The sequence below is a fragment of the Miscanthus floridulus genome, chromosome 9, assembly GCF_019320115.1.
Source record: "Miscanthus floridulus cultivar M001 chromosome 9, ASM1932011v1, whole genome shotgun sequence".
Lineage (NCBI taxonomy): Eukaryota > Viridiplantae > Streptophyta > Magnoliopsida > Poales > Poaceae > Miscanthus > Miscanthus floridulus.
Genome location: NC_089588.1, coordinates 32,089,304 through 32,105,778, shown reverse-complemented (window position 1 = coordinate 32,105,778; position 16,475 = coordinate 32,089,304). Strand labels below are relative to the sequence as shown.

General features: G+C 48.3%; 1 pseudogene; it reads left to right on the top strand.

Annotated features, from left to right (window-relative positions):
* Positions 1 to 3,697: 3,697 nt before the first annotated feature.
* LOC136481672 (wall-associated receptor kinase 2-like) lies at positions 3,698 to 11,806 on the top strand (annotated as a pseudogene).
* The last annotated feature ends 4,669 nt before the right edge of the window (positions 11,807 to 16,475 follow it).

Sequence of the window (16,475 nt, the reverse complement as noted above, 5' to 3'; positions counted from 1 at the left end):
TTGCATCTATCGGTACGGACAACCATATATTCCTTTATTATTTTTGTTCATTTAAAACTATTGTTGTCTTTCTGTCGTCCTCTTTTTTCCCTTTCCTATCAAGTACCCCCTCCGTTCCAAATTATAAGACGTTTTGGCTTTTTGAAATACTCCTATATTGGTTTTACTATGCATCTAGACATAATATTTATCTAAGTGCATAACAAAAGACATGAATCTAGAAAAGCCAAAACGTCTTATAGTTTGCAACGGAGGGAGTAGTTATGAAATTTATAATGATGCCAAATCAAAATAGTATTGAATTTCTTTGATAAGCTTCATTCCTCAATAAAATCAATACTAGTTTTCAATTCCTTCATCCTATTCTAAAAATTTAAAATTTGGACCATCTTATGCATATAAATATTGTCTTAGCTATTCATCCAAATTTGTATATAAATTATCCACTATCATTATTATTGATAATCTAAATCCAAGATCGAAGTGCCTGGTACAAAGTATCAGAAATAACAGAATACTAATCCTAAAGTCACTCGAAAATACGCTGCATCAGCCGAAGTACATAAAAGAGAAGCGGACAACATCCACTCCTCCCTAGCTCTCACTTAAAATTTATTTTTCCTATTTTTTAAGTGGAATAGTGTCAGGGCTTCGCCTTGAATGGTTCTTCGTCTCGTTCGCTTGAACTTATCAGCCTGGCTTATCAGTCATGTTACATTATTTTTCTCGCTTTCCATATCCTTTGCAAATGAGCTAAGGAGCACCGTTTATTGCTTTCAAATGGTGGTGCTTGGATCGGAGCAGGGGTATTTTGCAGAGAAGTGGGAACTCAGGTCGAGTAGGCTCCTTGATTAATAGAGACATATACTTTTAGGAGCCACCATTGACCAGTATAAATGGTTAGACAGGTCTCAGGCAAACCCCCAACCTCTATTAATCATTTACAAAGGTAATCTAAGTATTTATAGGGGTCGTCCTCTTAAGACACCTGCCTCTGTTAATTGATTTATTAACAGAGACGGACATTCTCCTCTAGAAATCGATTAAAAGAGGCGGCATCCTTAAGTGGCCCGCCTCTAGAAATCATTACATAAAAAATAACTCATACCAAAGTTTAGATGCGGACACTGTCTACAACTCTGTAGTCGATAAGTTTTTTATTTGAAATTATTTGGAGTCCAAAAATTGTTTTAAGTTTTCAAACTTTGAAATTTAAAATTTAGAATTTTCAAACAATCATATATGTTGTCCTACTCTGTACCAAAGTGGTAGTTGTCAATACAATCTAGTTGACAAGTTTTTTATTTTGAAGTTATTTAGAGTATCAAATATGTGTTTTAAGTTCTTAGACTTTGAAATTTAAAATTTAGAATTTTCAAACAACCTTAAATGTTCATATGTTAATACCAAAATTGTAGTTGTCGATCACCCCAATGGGTCTGTTTGGTTAGACGGCCAACCCCAACCAGGCTCTAGCAAGCCACCTTGTGGGCTGTTTGGTTGCCTATTTGAAGCCCGAAGCCTGGCCCTGTGAAGCCACCGACCACCCTCAAGCTAGGGTAAGTGGAAACGAGAGGGTGGCCGTTTCCCGTAGCAAGGCTTGCACCTAGGCTCGCTTCACCGCTCGGTGCTTCACTTCACCGCCCGAGAGGAGCTTCGGAGCTCGCCGGAGGACAAGCTAGCCCTGGTCGCCACCGTTCTCCCCTCCCCTTCGTGCGGGCCATGGTCAGATCTCGCCAGAGGACCAGCGCCTCCTCGCCCTTGCCCGCTGGAAGATCACCTCCTCTCCGTCCCTGCTCGTGCGCAGCCTCCACGCGCACCATGGCCGCCGCCATCCTCCTCCTCCTCGTCTGCACGCGAACTACTGAGATGCGGGAAGACCTCCTCACCGGAGATGCTCGCTCATGAATGTGCTTGCTGGAGATGCGCCACGAGCTCCTTCCCAGAGATGTGCATGGAGGTGCTCGCCGGAGATGCGCATGGAGGTCCTCGCCACGAGCTCTCCTCGCCGGAGCTACTCGCCCATGGAGGTGCTCGCCATGAGCTCCTCGCCACGAACTCCTAGCTCATGGAGGTGCTCGCATCTTGCGCTCGAGCTCCTCGTCGGAGATGCACTAGTGGCCATGGCGCCGGTGGAAGGTGCTCGCTAAATGCTTCAATGTGGTAACCTTACTACTCTTAGGATATGGTGATTCTATTCAAGCCAAAGTAGTCAACCAAACACACCAAAACTTAGCAATCACTCCAACCAAACAGGTGACTATTGGTTTGTGCCAAGCTAGTTAAGTCTAGCTTGACTCAGAAAACTAGGCAGGCTTGGAATTGAACCGGAACCAAACACACCCTATGTATCTATGAGTTTGTAGTCTATTGTTTTTTTTATTTAAAGTTGTTTAGAGTATCAAATATTTCTTTTAAATTTCCCTAGTTAAGATTCAAATTTTAAAATTTTCAAAAAATCTTGGATGGAAATAAACCTTTAGGGCTTTATAAATTTGGTCAAACTTACAACAATTTGACAATTTAACTTGCAAACAAACCTTTAGGGCTTGTTCGGTTAGCTCCAATCCCAGAGGATTGAGAGGGGATTGTGAGAGATTTTATCCCTACACCTTAAAATCCCCACCAATTTCCTGTAATCTTCTTGGATTAGAGATGAACCGGCCAAGCCCTTAAGGTGATTAGTCTGTCGGAGGCACTGATAAGGTGGTGAGTAAGTTGGAGAGATGTGGCTGGCAGGTTAATTACTTGGGCGCCGACGCTAGCCAGTGCCTTGGATTTTTATCTCTCGTCACGGCCTTCACGTGCATGTCCTTATGCCCTAGTACTATAGTATTGAGCGGTGTTTCTCGGAAAGAATCACTGCATGCAGGCGCCGACCGCGAGCCACCGTACACTGTACAGCGCCTGCCATGCCTTCGCTCGGGTCGGCCCGGACCTGCGCCTGCGCGTGACTGAATGCAAGTACCGTAGCGCGTGACCTTAAACTTTTCATCTCCCACTAAAAATGTGACCATTTATGGCCTCAATCTAATGGCACGCTTCAGCAGAGATCGAAAACCAAACACAACACCTGAGTGGACATGACAGTATGGATGGGTTCCATAAAAAAAACTCCCTCCCCATCTCTCTCCCCGTCCACTCCCTCTGTGTTCTATGTGGTCTTTGAATATTTTTCATGGTCGATAAAGTATTAAACTAATTATAAATCCTAATATATGCATGTTTACTTGGTCTAGAATGGGACACATACACATATATAGCATCAGATTACTTTTTATTTAACGACGTGAGAACCATGTACTTTATAGACACTGCATGCAGGCGCCATGCCCAGCAAATAAAACTGTCAGGTCTGCCAGCGCTGGCGAGTAGTCGGACACTCCAATACTCGATTTGTTTAGGCTAAAGTGTGCTTGTCGCGACCAGCAAACAAGCTAAGTTTAAGGGCCGCTAGCTTGGGAAGGCAGGCCGGTGGGCAGAGACAGCACGCGTGTGGTAGGTGAGAGATCGATCGATGGTCTGTCATGGGAACACGTTCACCCCTGGCCATGGCCTTGGCCTGGAACGCGCGTCCATCCATAAACGGCACACATATATACCCTCCCGGTGCTCGCATCTCATCACTACTGTAGCACAATCCACAATGGTAGTTCACCAGATGCGATGCGCCGTAGGTAGCACATACTCCTCCATAATGGCGCCAATCTCTGCAGCTGTCCTATTACCAGCTGCGGCGGCGGCGCTGATGGCGATGGCGGCATTGCAGCTCTCGGCCACAGCAGCTGTGCGGCGCCGCCACCGGCACCGGCGGCAACGATAGGGCAGCCCGGCTGCAGCACCACCTGCGGCAACGTTAGCGTGCCGTACCCCTTCGGCTTTGGGCCCTCCCACTGCTACTGGCCGGGGCTCAACCTCACCTGCGACACCAGCGACAGCCACCACCCCCCGCGGCTGCTGCTCGGCGACGGCAGCCTCCGGGTCGCCGAGATCTCTCTCTCTCATCGAACCGTGCGCGTCATGCGCGCCGGCTTCATCATAAACATAACCGGCGACGGCCTAACTTCGCCCGGCTGGAATGGCTCGCTCGAGTTCGGCCACGGCTTCAGGGAGCACGGCTACCTGCTGTCGGCCCGGAACGTGCTCGCCGTCGGCGGGTGCAACGTGATGGCGACGATTTCCGCGGACATCGTCGGGGAAAGAACCACCAAGATCGTCAGCGGCTGTGCCTCCTTCTGCACCGAGAGCGACCGCGTCGACCACTTCATATATGACCATGACGAGGTAACAGACAAGGTCTGCAGCGGCACGTCGGGCTGCTGCCTGGCGCCCCTCACTTCCAGCGGCGTGCCCGTGCGCAATGGAGTACAGGCCAGGTGGCTCTACAGTGGTACTGGTAACCACACCGTGGAGCAGACACTTGATTGGGCGGTGGTCGTGTTCGTCGCCCAGCAGGGGTGGGTCGAAAAGGAACGGCCGATGTACGGATTCCAGGAGGCTCCGCTTCTCCTCGATTTCGCGGTCACGCAGGGCCTGCCGCTCCACAGCGAAGGCAACAGTAAATGCAGCCAAGATGTACAACGCATGGTCTGCAAGAGCGAGCACAGCGAATGCTTTGCCACGTACCCGGGCTACGTGTGCCTCTGCGACCCTGGTTATGACGGCAACCCTTACCTCGCCGGCGGGTGCCAAGGTTAGTTATCATTGCATACTTAGTAGCTCCAGTTACTTCCTTCCTACAGTCCCGTCCATTTGCAAGTAAAAAATTACATTACTCCTAGTCCTATCTCGATCCTATATGCGTGCGTCTTTATAAACCCTTAAATCAGAAAAAAAGTATCGAGACCTCCTTATAAAAGAATATAGAAAAATATCTCCTAAATCTACATGTATATACTAATATAAGTTATTGTTGCTTTAGCTTGCACACTGTTGTCGTAGCTAAGAATGAATAATATAGAATGCTCATCACCATCAGTTTCGTCACCTGGTGGTGATTAATGTGGGCGGTGATAACTATCACTACCGGAAACGTCAACTTTGCCGAGTAATTTTATGTTTGCCGAGTGTATTTTTTCGGGCACTCGGCAAATAAGTTCTTTGCCGAGTGCTGCACTAAAAACACTCGGCAAAAAAAAAACACTCGACAAAGAGAGAGTTTGCCGAGTGTCAAAAAAAAAAACACTCGGCAAAGAGCGAGTTTGCCGAGTGTCAAAAAAAACACTCGACAAAGAGGGAGTTTGCTGAGTGTCAAAAAAACACTCGGCAAAGATGGAGTTTGCCGAGTGTTTTCTTTTTTGCACTCGGCAAAGAAATAAAATATTTTTTCTGGGAAAGAAAGACAAGAAAAAAAATTAAAAAAAAACTTTGCCGAGTGCCTAGATCTAGGACACTCCGGCAAACAAGTAAAAATCTTTTTTCTGAGAATGAAGGAGAAGAAAAAAATATTTTTTTTTACCGAGTGTCCAGATCTAGGACACTCGGCAAAAAAAGTAAAATCATTTTTCTGGGGAAAAAAGAGAAGAAAAAAAAATAAAAAAACCCTTTGCTCGAGTGCCCAGATCCAGGACACTCGGCAAAGAAGTAAAGTAAATTTTTTTTCCTCGGCCGCACCGCCCCGCCTCCCTCCTCCTTTTTCCCGCACCCGCACCCTCCCTCCTCCGCACTCCCTCCTCCTTCCTCCTCCGCACCGCACCTCCTCCTCCTCCGCACTCCCTCCTCCTTCCTCCTCCGCACGGCCGCACCTCCCTCCTCCTTCCTCCTCCGCACCGCACCTCCTTCCTCCTCCTTTTTCCCGCAACTGCACCTCCCTCCTCCTCCCTCCTCCCTCCTCCGCACCGCACCGCCCCGCCTCCCTCCTCCTCCCTCCTCCACACCGCCCCGCCTCCCTCCTCCCTCCTCCGCACCGCCTCGCCTCCATCGGCGCTCGCTCCTCCCCCGAGCTGCTCCAAAGGCGGCCGACGCGCCCTCCTCCCCTGAGCTGCTCCACCAGCGACGGCGCAACCTCAGCGGCCGGTGCGCCCTCCTCCCCTGAGCTACTCCACTAGCGATGGCGCAACCTCGGCGGCCGGGGTGGCCGGATCCGCGACCGTGGTGGCCGGATCCGCGCCCATGGCGGCCGGATTCGCCGTTGCTCGGCCACCACTATAGGAGTTCGCCCCCTCCACGCCTTCCCTCTCTCCCCTCCCTAGATCCACCTCCAGCCCCTCCCTTTCCCCACCTCTGCGGCTCGCACGGGCGCCGATGCGTGGACGGCACCGCCGTCCGCGCGGTCATCGCCGGCGGCTGCCTCAACAGCACCGGATCCCGCCGCTGACTCCGCCGAGGTAGGCCCTGCGGGCCCCTGCTCGGACGCCGGCTGCCTGGCCAGCGAGCCCTCCATGGCCCCCCTGCTCTGCCGGGGCCGGATGCCGGTGGTGGTGGCCGGCCGGTGGTGGTTTTTTAAAATTTCCTTAAAATAAATGTTGTTTTTTTTATTTTCCTTAAAAAATATTTGCGGAGTGTTTTTTTTTGCACTCGGCAAAGTGCTTGCCGAGTGCCCGACAAAAAACACTCGGCAAAGAATGTTTGCCGATAAATCGTTGCCGTGTGTTGGTTGCCGAGGGCAACACTCGGCAAAGAGGTTGCCGAGTGTTTTTTCGGACTTTGCCACTCGGCAAACCTCCCATATCCCGTAGTGTATGGTCATCACCGCCAATTCCAATCAGCGTGATAATGAATTATTACCGCTAGGTTATCATCTCTGGTTGCAATAAGTACTGATAATGGAATATCACCATAGGCTCGTATTGCCGGTCAATTAATGGTGATAATGATTTTTAAAATTAATAAAAAAAACTCGGTGAGCCATGATGATGAGCATATTGGCCCACCGTTGAGCCCATCGCCACTCACGCATCAGTTATAGGAGACCAGTTGGTCCGTGGAAGAAAAGAAGCATATAGGAGACAAGTTGGTCTGTTGATCCGAGCCCCTACCAGGATGCCAAATGTGGGGTGACACGCGGGTGAGTAAACCCCGCCTGCATTGAAACGGTCCATATTTGTTTTTACAAAACCAATGGTTAAAATGGTGTTGGCGAAAAAATTGTAGTAGTGAATGTAACGTAGGACCTAGACTCTTTTTTAATAAAATTAAAATTAAAATTTTCGATTAAAACACACAATAAACACTAGGGTTTCAACATATTATATGGATAAATGGTTGCAACAACATTAGGATTACAAGTTGAAAGCTAAAATATAGGTTTATGATGTTAATGATATGGATGGAACAAGAGCTTATTACGCTAGAAAAAAATCCTATTTATTGTGACTAGCGGTCCCCAATGAAGCCTCCACATTAATCCTCACATGCACGAGAAAAATAAATTCTACAAATTCTCATAAAACCAGAATTACAGGGACATCAATTGGTAGACTCTAACCACCATTAATAATAATATACACCGGACCTATTCTATTTTATAAATCAATGTCCACATCAGCATCGTGAAGAAAATAGGATAAAGTAACCAATGGATATATCTTTAAATTACCCAACTATACCATTAGGAAACACAATTTAATGTAACCTTATAGTTGCATCTAATTGCTGACCTACCTTATGATACATAAACTACTTAACCACTTAAATTTGCATCTTAATCACAACTTCGACCACTATTAAAAAACCTAATATCCTCTCAATCTATATATGATCTACCAACATCTTCTATTACACAAAATTTTTAAACAACCATAAATTGTGAATATATGCGTTTCTACATTACTCATTTATGTTAATATCTTAAAAACTAATTAAACTAAACATACATATTGCACCAAAATGTACATCAAGTACACACATGCTTGCGTAGTAAATATACATGTTATGTTTTAGCAATCATGAAACATATTTCGTTAACAACTCATACAATAATGGTACTAACAAATCATTTAAAAATTATATAAATAACCATGACATATAGTTTATGTAGATATTTTAGGTAAATTCATACATTAACTAAAATGTTTTACATATCTATATTTGTAGTATGATCGTAAGAACCTTTTTATAATTAAGGAATATTATTAAGATATAATTCACATATAAGAAAATTCAAACATCTGGAGAAGTGGTGGAGGTCAATACACAACAAACGTGGCTATAACTAACTGGTCATTAATATTTATTCCCAGCAAATAATATTATCTTCCTAAGGTCAGCACTGCTACCATATTTTAGATCTCACTTTGAGTTTGACCACAGATTTTAAGTCACATGGTGCTGATTTTAAAAATTGTTGCCATTTTAGTACTTGTGCAGTATATGACCTTAAAACTTTATTTTCATACAAAACGAGAGTTAGTAGATTCTATAATAAGCGCAAGAGTTTTAGGTCAACTCTTTAGATTAAAAAATATAAGGCAACTAATAAATTAAAATTTTGAAATGTTATTGATCCTTGCAAAAGCTCGCATGATGGATTAGTCTTACTACCAAATGTGGCCATGCATTTTAACGAAACGTACATCTTGTTGTGCGGTTACCTGGACGATTTACGGTTTGGAAATTTATTCAACAATCATCACCTGCTCCAAAAGTTTTGGAATCAAATTTTATAACATTGTTTGACGTGTCTTGGAATAAGACATTATACTGCTACTCGACGTGTGTTGTTCTAACTAGTATGATCTCGGGTCGTGAGTCAGTAGGTCACATGTGCGATAGAAAGGGGCGTGAGGGCATTGTGGTAGTAAAAAAAGACGAACAGAAGAATACCTTCTCAGTTTAATATTAGACTAGCAAACACGTCCGTATGTTGCAATGGAACCTAATATGTCTTGCAATCGGACTCCTTAACAATGTTGAACGTCAGTTTTTTCCAATTTGTATGAGAATGTGTCGTGAGTTTGGGCATATATGGGATAGAGAGTGCGCAGGGGCACTTTGGAAACTAAAAAAAAGACTGATGGAATCACCACACCTTTAATATTAGGTATATAAATACAGATAAATTTCTATCATGTGTGATTTCGTGGGTTGATTGGCTCCAGATGTCGACGAGTGCAAGTTCCTGGGTGAAGATAGAGTGTGCTTCGGTGTATGCAGCAACACGATTGGGTCACATGATTGCCAGTGCCCGCAAGGAACTTACGGCGAACCCGACGTCGAAGGTGGCTGCGTCGATTATAATTTCAACAAAGGTCAGTATTAATTAAGTACAAAAGCACCCCGGAGTCACACTGGATGCACACACAGGCGCAGCGGTATCTTACATTCATTTACTTGCAGCAGATGCGCTGTCGCCTACGGTGGCTCCGGTGCCGACGACAGGGATGCCCAACTGCAGCACTAGCTGCGGCGACGTGAGCGTGCCGTACCCCTTCGGCTTTGGGCACCCCGGCTGCTACTGGCCGGGGCTCAACCTCACCTGCGACACGCGCCACAGTCCCCCGCGGCTGCTTCTCCACGGCAACGGCAACGGCACCCTCCAGGTCGTCCACATCTCCTTGCGCAACTCCACAGTGCACGTCATCCATCACAGCAGCAACACCAACATGATCACCGTCGCGGTGATCAACTCCACCGACCTTCTGGCTGACGTTCGCCTCCCAGACATCGGCGAGCCCTATGTGCTGTCGACCAGGAACGAGTTCATCGTCATGTCCGGGTGGGACATGCGTGCCAACCTCCACGGGGAGTACAGAAGCAGCAGCAGTAGTAACACCAGCGATAGTATCATCGGCCGAGCTGTCTGCAGCAGCTCCGGCGGAGATCGTGATGCTGGTGGGCCGCCGCCGGTCCCAACACAAAGCCACCGCGGGTACTGCTCCGGCCACGATGGCTGCTGCCATGCGGCCATCTCTGCAGGCAGCACGCCCAAGAGAGTGGAATTCAAAGTGCTCAATAAGAACATCAGCCATCATCAATATGGTAATTGGTCGTGGAACTTCGCGTTGGCGTTTGTCTCGGAGGTGGGGTTGACTGATCAGTGGTACAAGATCTTCAACATGAATGATTTCATCACTTACATGTCATCTCCCGTTGTTCTCCAATGGGCTGTTAAACAAGGCTTGTCAGCGCCTGCTGCCGACAACTCAGGCAAGTGCCCATCTGACGTGTCCAGCCGCCTTTGCAAGAGTGAGAACAGTGACTGCCGACAAGAGAATGGAGGCTTTACGTGCCACTGCTCCAAGGGCTACGACGGCAACCCTTACGTCGCCAATGGATGCCAAGGTCACTAATGCTTTTACCCGAGTACACATTCCTCCTCGTGGATATCTCTATTCACTAGTTTATAGTTCTTTGGAATGGCTTCCATTTTTCTTTATTGTCCATCCTTATTGGCTACAGATATTGACGAGTGTAACGACCCGGCGATACGCAAATCATGCTTCGGCGGCTACTGCCACAATTTGCGTGGACACTACGAGTGCCGGTGCCCGCCAAGAATGCACGGCAACGCTTATGAGCACGCCGGCTGCGTCGTCAACAAGGCCCCAACAGGTGAGAGCCACTGGATCCTTCTGCTGACATTGTACGTACATTAGTAGCTTGCAAAAATGATCATAATAGTGTATGTGTATGTACATTTTCAGGTTTAATTATTGGTTTGTCAGTTGCTAGTGGCCCAGCGCTCCTTCTGATAGTTCTGGGTATATTTTTCCTACTCCGCAAGTTTAAACAACGCAAGATAAAAGTACAGAAACAAAAGTACTTCAAGCAAAATCGTGGACAATTGTTGCAACAGCTGTTGTCCCAAAAGGCAGACATTGCAGAAAGGATGATAATACCATTGGATGAGCTTGCAAAGGCCACAAACAACTTCGACACAGCTCGTGAGATTGGTGGCGGAGGGCATGGTACTGTTTACAAAGGAATACTATCAGATTTACATGTCGTGGCCATCAAAAAGTCAAAGATTACCATGAAGAAAGAAATAGATGAGTTCATAAATGAGGTAGCAATCCTCTCACAGATCAACCATAAGAATGTGGTAAAACTCTTTGGATGTTGCCTAGAGACTGAGGTGCCATTGTTGGTGTATGAGTTTATTCCCAATGGGACCCTTTATCACCATCTTCATATTGAAGGCCAAGAAAGGTCACTTTCATGGAGCAATAGGCTTAGGATCGCAACTGAAATAGCTACTTCTCTTGCCTATCTTCACTCATCGGTGTCAATCCCAATAATCCATAGAGACATCAAGTCTAGTAACATACTTCTTGATGATACAATGACATCAAAGATATCCGACTTTGGAGCTTCAAGGTACATTCCGATAGACAACACAGGGTTGACAACAAGGATACAGGGAACATTCGGATACTTGGATCCAGAGTGCTTTCAAACCGGTCGTCTTACCGAGAAAAGTGATGTTTATAGCTTTGGTGTAATTCTCGTGGAGCTACTCACCAGGAAGAAACCAACTTGTTCACATTTGTCCAATGAATATGGTGGCCTTGTTCCACATTTCCTCAATCTACTTGCCTCTAGAAACCTTGACCAGATAATGGATCCACAGGTTCTAGAGGAAGGGGGCACAGAAGTACAACAAGTTGTTATGCTTGCAGCATCCTGTATAAACATAAGAGGTGAAGAAAGACCAACGATGCGACAGGTTGAACTTACACTTGAAGGACTTCAACAAGGTTCCAACAAAAAGCACAAGAAAGATGATATGGTAACTGAGGAATTTGTGAATGGTAGCATTGGGGGATACTATCCATCATGGACTAGTGAAGGGCAGAGATTTGAGGAATCTAGTAGAAGATACAGTTTGGAGCAAGAGATGATGATGTCGGCGAGGTATCCTAGATAGCATAGCTCTGTATCGTGTGCATCAGTAGCACAAGGGATTAGTTAACTTCTCGTACTAGTATTTTTATGCATGATGATTCTACTGGATCCTCTATTTGTACCATTGCTTTTGTTTTGTTCACAGGATTCAGCCATATCACCAGTTAATAAAGATAACCATATAGCAGATCAAATCAGACTTGTAGAATCAGCTGTAGATTGAGCCACCTCTGTTCAAAAAAATTCTCGTTACTGAAAATCATTTCTATATTGCCTTTTGATGTCTTCTACCGGTCACGCCTTTCCCATATGTATGCACCTCTATATATATTGTTCACTATTTTATTTATATATAATTTATTTTATCAATCCAAGAAGGAATCACCGCAGACGCCATGCGCAGCCAGGAATAAAACAGTGTGAAGTTGTTACATAAGGCTATAGTCGATGCCGAGTAGGAGTGCTCCGTTTGCTTGTTTAGCCAGGTGCGCCGGCCCACGGAACACTTTTGCTAAACTATTTAAATTTAAAAAAGGCAGCCGCGTGCATGCGCATAGCTGGTGAGAAAAGATATCTTTCATTCGAACACGGTCGGCAGGCAGCCAGCAGCCGCGACCTGCCGGAGAGTGGAGACGGTAGCAGAAGGTGGCACCAACGTAGTTCGAGGTCGTTCCACCGAGGGAGAGCAGCAGCAGCAGGTGGCGCCGACGTACGTCGAAGGACACTCCACGGAGGGAGAGTGGTAGCGGCAGGCGGCGCGGGGAGGGGGGGGGGGGGGGGGGGGGGGAGGAGGCGGTGAAGTGCTGCGGTTGAGCGCCGCCGCCACCCGTGGGTGTGGTGGCCGGAGCTTCAAGGTACATCCCGGTTGACAAAACTAGGTTGACAACAAGGGTTTAGGGAACAATAGGATACTTGGATCCTATGTACTTTTCAACCAGCCGCCTCACCGATAAAAGTGATATCTACAGTTTTGGTGTAATTATTGTGGAGTTGCTCACTAGGAAAAAACCATTTTGTATTTGTCCGCTGAAGGCGATGGCCTTGTTTCCCATTTTGTTAACCTACTTTCCGAGGGAAATCTTGTCCAGATAATAGATCCACAAGTTATGGAGGAGGGAGGCACAGAAGTCCAAGAAGTTGCTACACTTTCAGCATCATGTATAAATTTAAGAGGTGAGGAAAGGCCAACGATGCGACTGGTGGAACATACACTGCATGGGCTTCAAAGTCCCAAGAGGTATAACAAAGATGGTATCCTAGGTGTGGAGGTCGAAAACAATAGCATTATGACGAACTATCCATGGTTGAGTGAACAAGGGCAAAGAATTGTGTCGGTGCAGAAAGTGATCAACACGTAAATATTTATAGTTTTGTTATACGTTGTGATCGGAGGTGGCCTAGCACTCAATGACACAGGATTTATACTGGTTCAGGCAACGTGCCCTACGTCCAGTTTGAGTCGGTCGGTGACTTTATTCCTGAGCCCAGGTGCTCGAAGTTTGCTGTAGGGTTACAAACAGAAGGGAGAAAGATGGGGGCTACAAGAGGTCCGGTCGGACTCTGGTCTGCAGGGTCGAGAGTGATGGGAGCCCCGCTATGTGCTAAGTGTTCGAGCGTGTGCTCAGTATAACTTTAGAGTGTCTAAAGTTACAGAGGGTGAATCAATGTAAGTGAACTGATCGATCTTTTTGGGAGAGAGTGCATCCTCTTTTATAGATGAAGGGGATAGCTTTACAAGAGAGAGAGAGAGTGTACGTGTGCTAAGTCTTGTTGCCCACGCCATCGGGTACAAGATGATTGTTCGCTCCCATAACACTGTTAATGTTAGATGCATGTGGGAGATTGCGTCGTCTTCTTCTAGTATGGCAGACGTCCGTGCCTGCCACACTGTTGATGCCCAGAGGTATGCAAGTGGTTTTACTGTGCTCGTCTGGTATGGTAAATGTCGGGGTCCACAACACTGTTGATGCCCAGAGGCATGTGGGGGAGCCTTACCATGTTTGTCTGGTAAGGGAGTTGATGGCGCCTACAACACTGTAGGGCAAATGCCGGTGCCCACAACACTGCTTGAGTTCTAACACGCCAGGAAGGGTGTTGGTACTGTCCTGCAGGTGTACAGGGTATGGTCCTTGGTATTGTGGTTTACTTGAGTGCCCTACCTTACCTTCTCCATCCGTTTCCTGGTCCTTACCGAGCGGGCGTCCCCGGTCGGTTGGTCCCAGTCGGCTCTGATTGCACCAGTCGGACAGGAGCTGTAAGCAGGGGTTCGGTGCATTCCCAGTCGGAGATGCGAGTCAAAGTCAGAAGTGGTATTTTGGCTAGGCCTTCCGGTCGGAGAGACCGTCCGGAGGTGGGATGGAGTCGAAAATGAGCGCTCCAGTCGAGAGGCGGGCTAGAGTCGGTTGCGGGCGCCGTTCCTCCTCGACCAAGCCTTCTGGTCGGAGATTGGATGGCCCTTCTGGCCTGTCGTTCAGGTATTTGGGCCAACCCAGGAGTTGTGCGTCATTCGTAACGTTGTCTACAGGGCCACGCGAGCCTTTGCTAGTGAAGCTGGTCCACGAGGGACATAGGGTTTATGAACCCGACAGGAGCCCCCGAGCTCCCGAACAATTCAGATAGAATCATCTAGGGGATTTTTGTTTTGACGGGGGTGTGCGCGAAAGCACCCGTGGGTGTAGCCCCCGATCCCCTGGGCGATTTGGGTAGAATCGTCTGGGGGGGTTTCGTGTTTTCCTACAGGGGGAGTTTTGTTTTGTCAGCGGGTGCGCGCGAGCGCACCTGCGGGTGTAGCCCTTGAGCCCCCGGGCGATTCGGGCAGGATTGCCTGGGGGAGGGTTCGTCAGCGGGCATGTGTGCGTGCATTTTGGTCGAGACTGAGTTGACGACCAAGGCATCGTGCGCATCCGAGGCAGTTTTTTTAGGGATCGGGCGAGGCGAAATCGTGGATCCAGGCATCGGGCGCAACCGAGGTGTAGCCGAGGGATGGGGCGAGTTCGGGGTCACAGACCTGTGCGTCGGGTGTAGCCGAGGGACAGCCGTGGGATCGAGCGAGGCGGACTCATGGATCCAGGCGTTGGGCGCAGCCGAGGGATGGGGCGAGTTCGGGGTCGCAGACCCGTGAGTTGGGTGCAGCCGAGGGACAGCCGTGGGATCAGGCGAGGCGGACTCATGGATCCAGGCATCGGGCGCAGCCAAGGGATGGGGCGAGTTCGGGGTCGCAGACCTGTGCGTCAGGTGCAGCCGAGGGATAACCGTGGGATCGGGCGATGCGAACTCATGGATCCAGGCATCGGGCGCTGCCGAGGGATGGGGCGAGTTCGGGGTCACAGACCCATGCATCGTCGAGGCATTTTTTGGGTGTCTTGAGTCCCTGAGTCCCGTTTGGGCTTGGTAAGGTTCAGTTTGAGTTTTGTGTGTTACCCCGTCCTCGGTTTCTCACAACCGGAGAGGCTGAGCTAACATCGCTTGCCTCGATGGCTCTGGCTCGAGTGAAGCGCTTGGTGAGCTCGCTAATGGGTATGATCGAGTGAAATCTGGGTCCATCATTCGTGACGGGGTCGCCATAGCCCTCTTGTGACATTCCACTGCTCCTTAACCTGCAACCTAGCAGATGCCTGGGTTGTTTCGGAGACCGACCCAGGTGGCCCGCTGGCCTCCTCTTGATGGAGATTCTGTGGGTTTGGCAGAGGTTTAGGATCGAACGAGAAGGTTGAGATGACCCTGTCTGCTTCGGGGCAGACTAGGCGAGGGTCGCTCAAGGCTCATCTATGTTTTCTCCCCTAGCTCTGTTTGACGCGAGGTGGCCTCGAGCCCTTAGTGGGCCAGCCTTCGAACCCCGGTCAGTCATTGCTCATGTTGAATAAGGCAACTGACGCTTCGTGACGCAACACGGAGCGTTGTGATGCATTTGACTGCATACGCATTGCTTTTAGCCCCCGAGCGATTCGGGCAGAATCGTCCGGGGGGCGTGGGTGTATGGAATAAATGCGTGTGTGGATGTATGAATGATTATATAAAGAAATAGTGGGGGTTGGTAATATTACCTTGATGACTCGAGTGATGGGGTTTGAGGATCTCCAATCGAAAATGTCCAACCAGGATCCGCGCTCGTCGTTCATGATGGAGTCGGCATGGCCCACATGGGGCGTCTCTTTGCTCCTTACCTGTCTCTCAGCGTTCGCCTGAGCCATTCGATTAGACTCAGGAAGCCCGTTGGTCTCTCCTGGCAGAGATCCCGTTTTTTGGGTCTTTCCATTTCCCACCTGGGAAGGCAGAGGGACGCCTACGCGCAGTGGCGCCTTGTTTCTCACGCCCAGCGTGCGGTAGTGGCGGGCCATACCTAGACCACGTCCCATCTGACCAGTCGTTGTTTCGTCGGGCAGGGTGCGTCCCATCGGTCAGGGTGCATCCCATCATATCCCATCTGCATTGAATGGGGGAAGGGAGAGGGTTTTTCGCTCCCGTCGTTTCGCCTTTCCCTGATCGCCATGCCTTTCCCAACTGTTGTGCCCCTTTCTTTAAGTAGGAGAAGGGAGAGGGATTTTGCCCCGTTCTTTCGCCTATTCCTCATCTGGCGTCTCTTCTCTTTCTTCCTTCTCGCCAAGAGCGTCTGAGTGACGTGGTGGTTCCTAGGAGAGAAAAAAGGGGGAGAGCGAGGGAGAGGAGAAAACTCACAAATCCATCCGTGAACC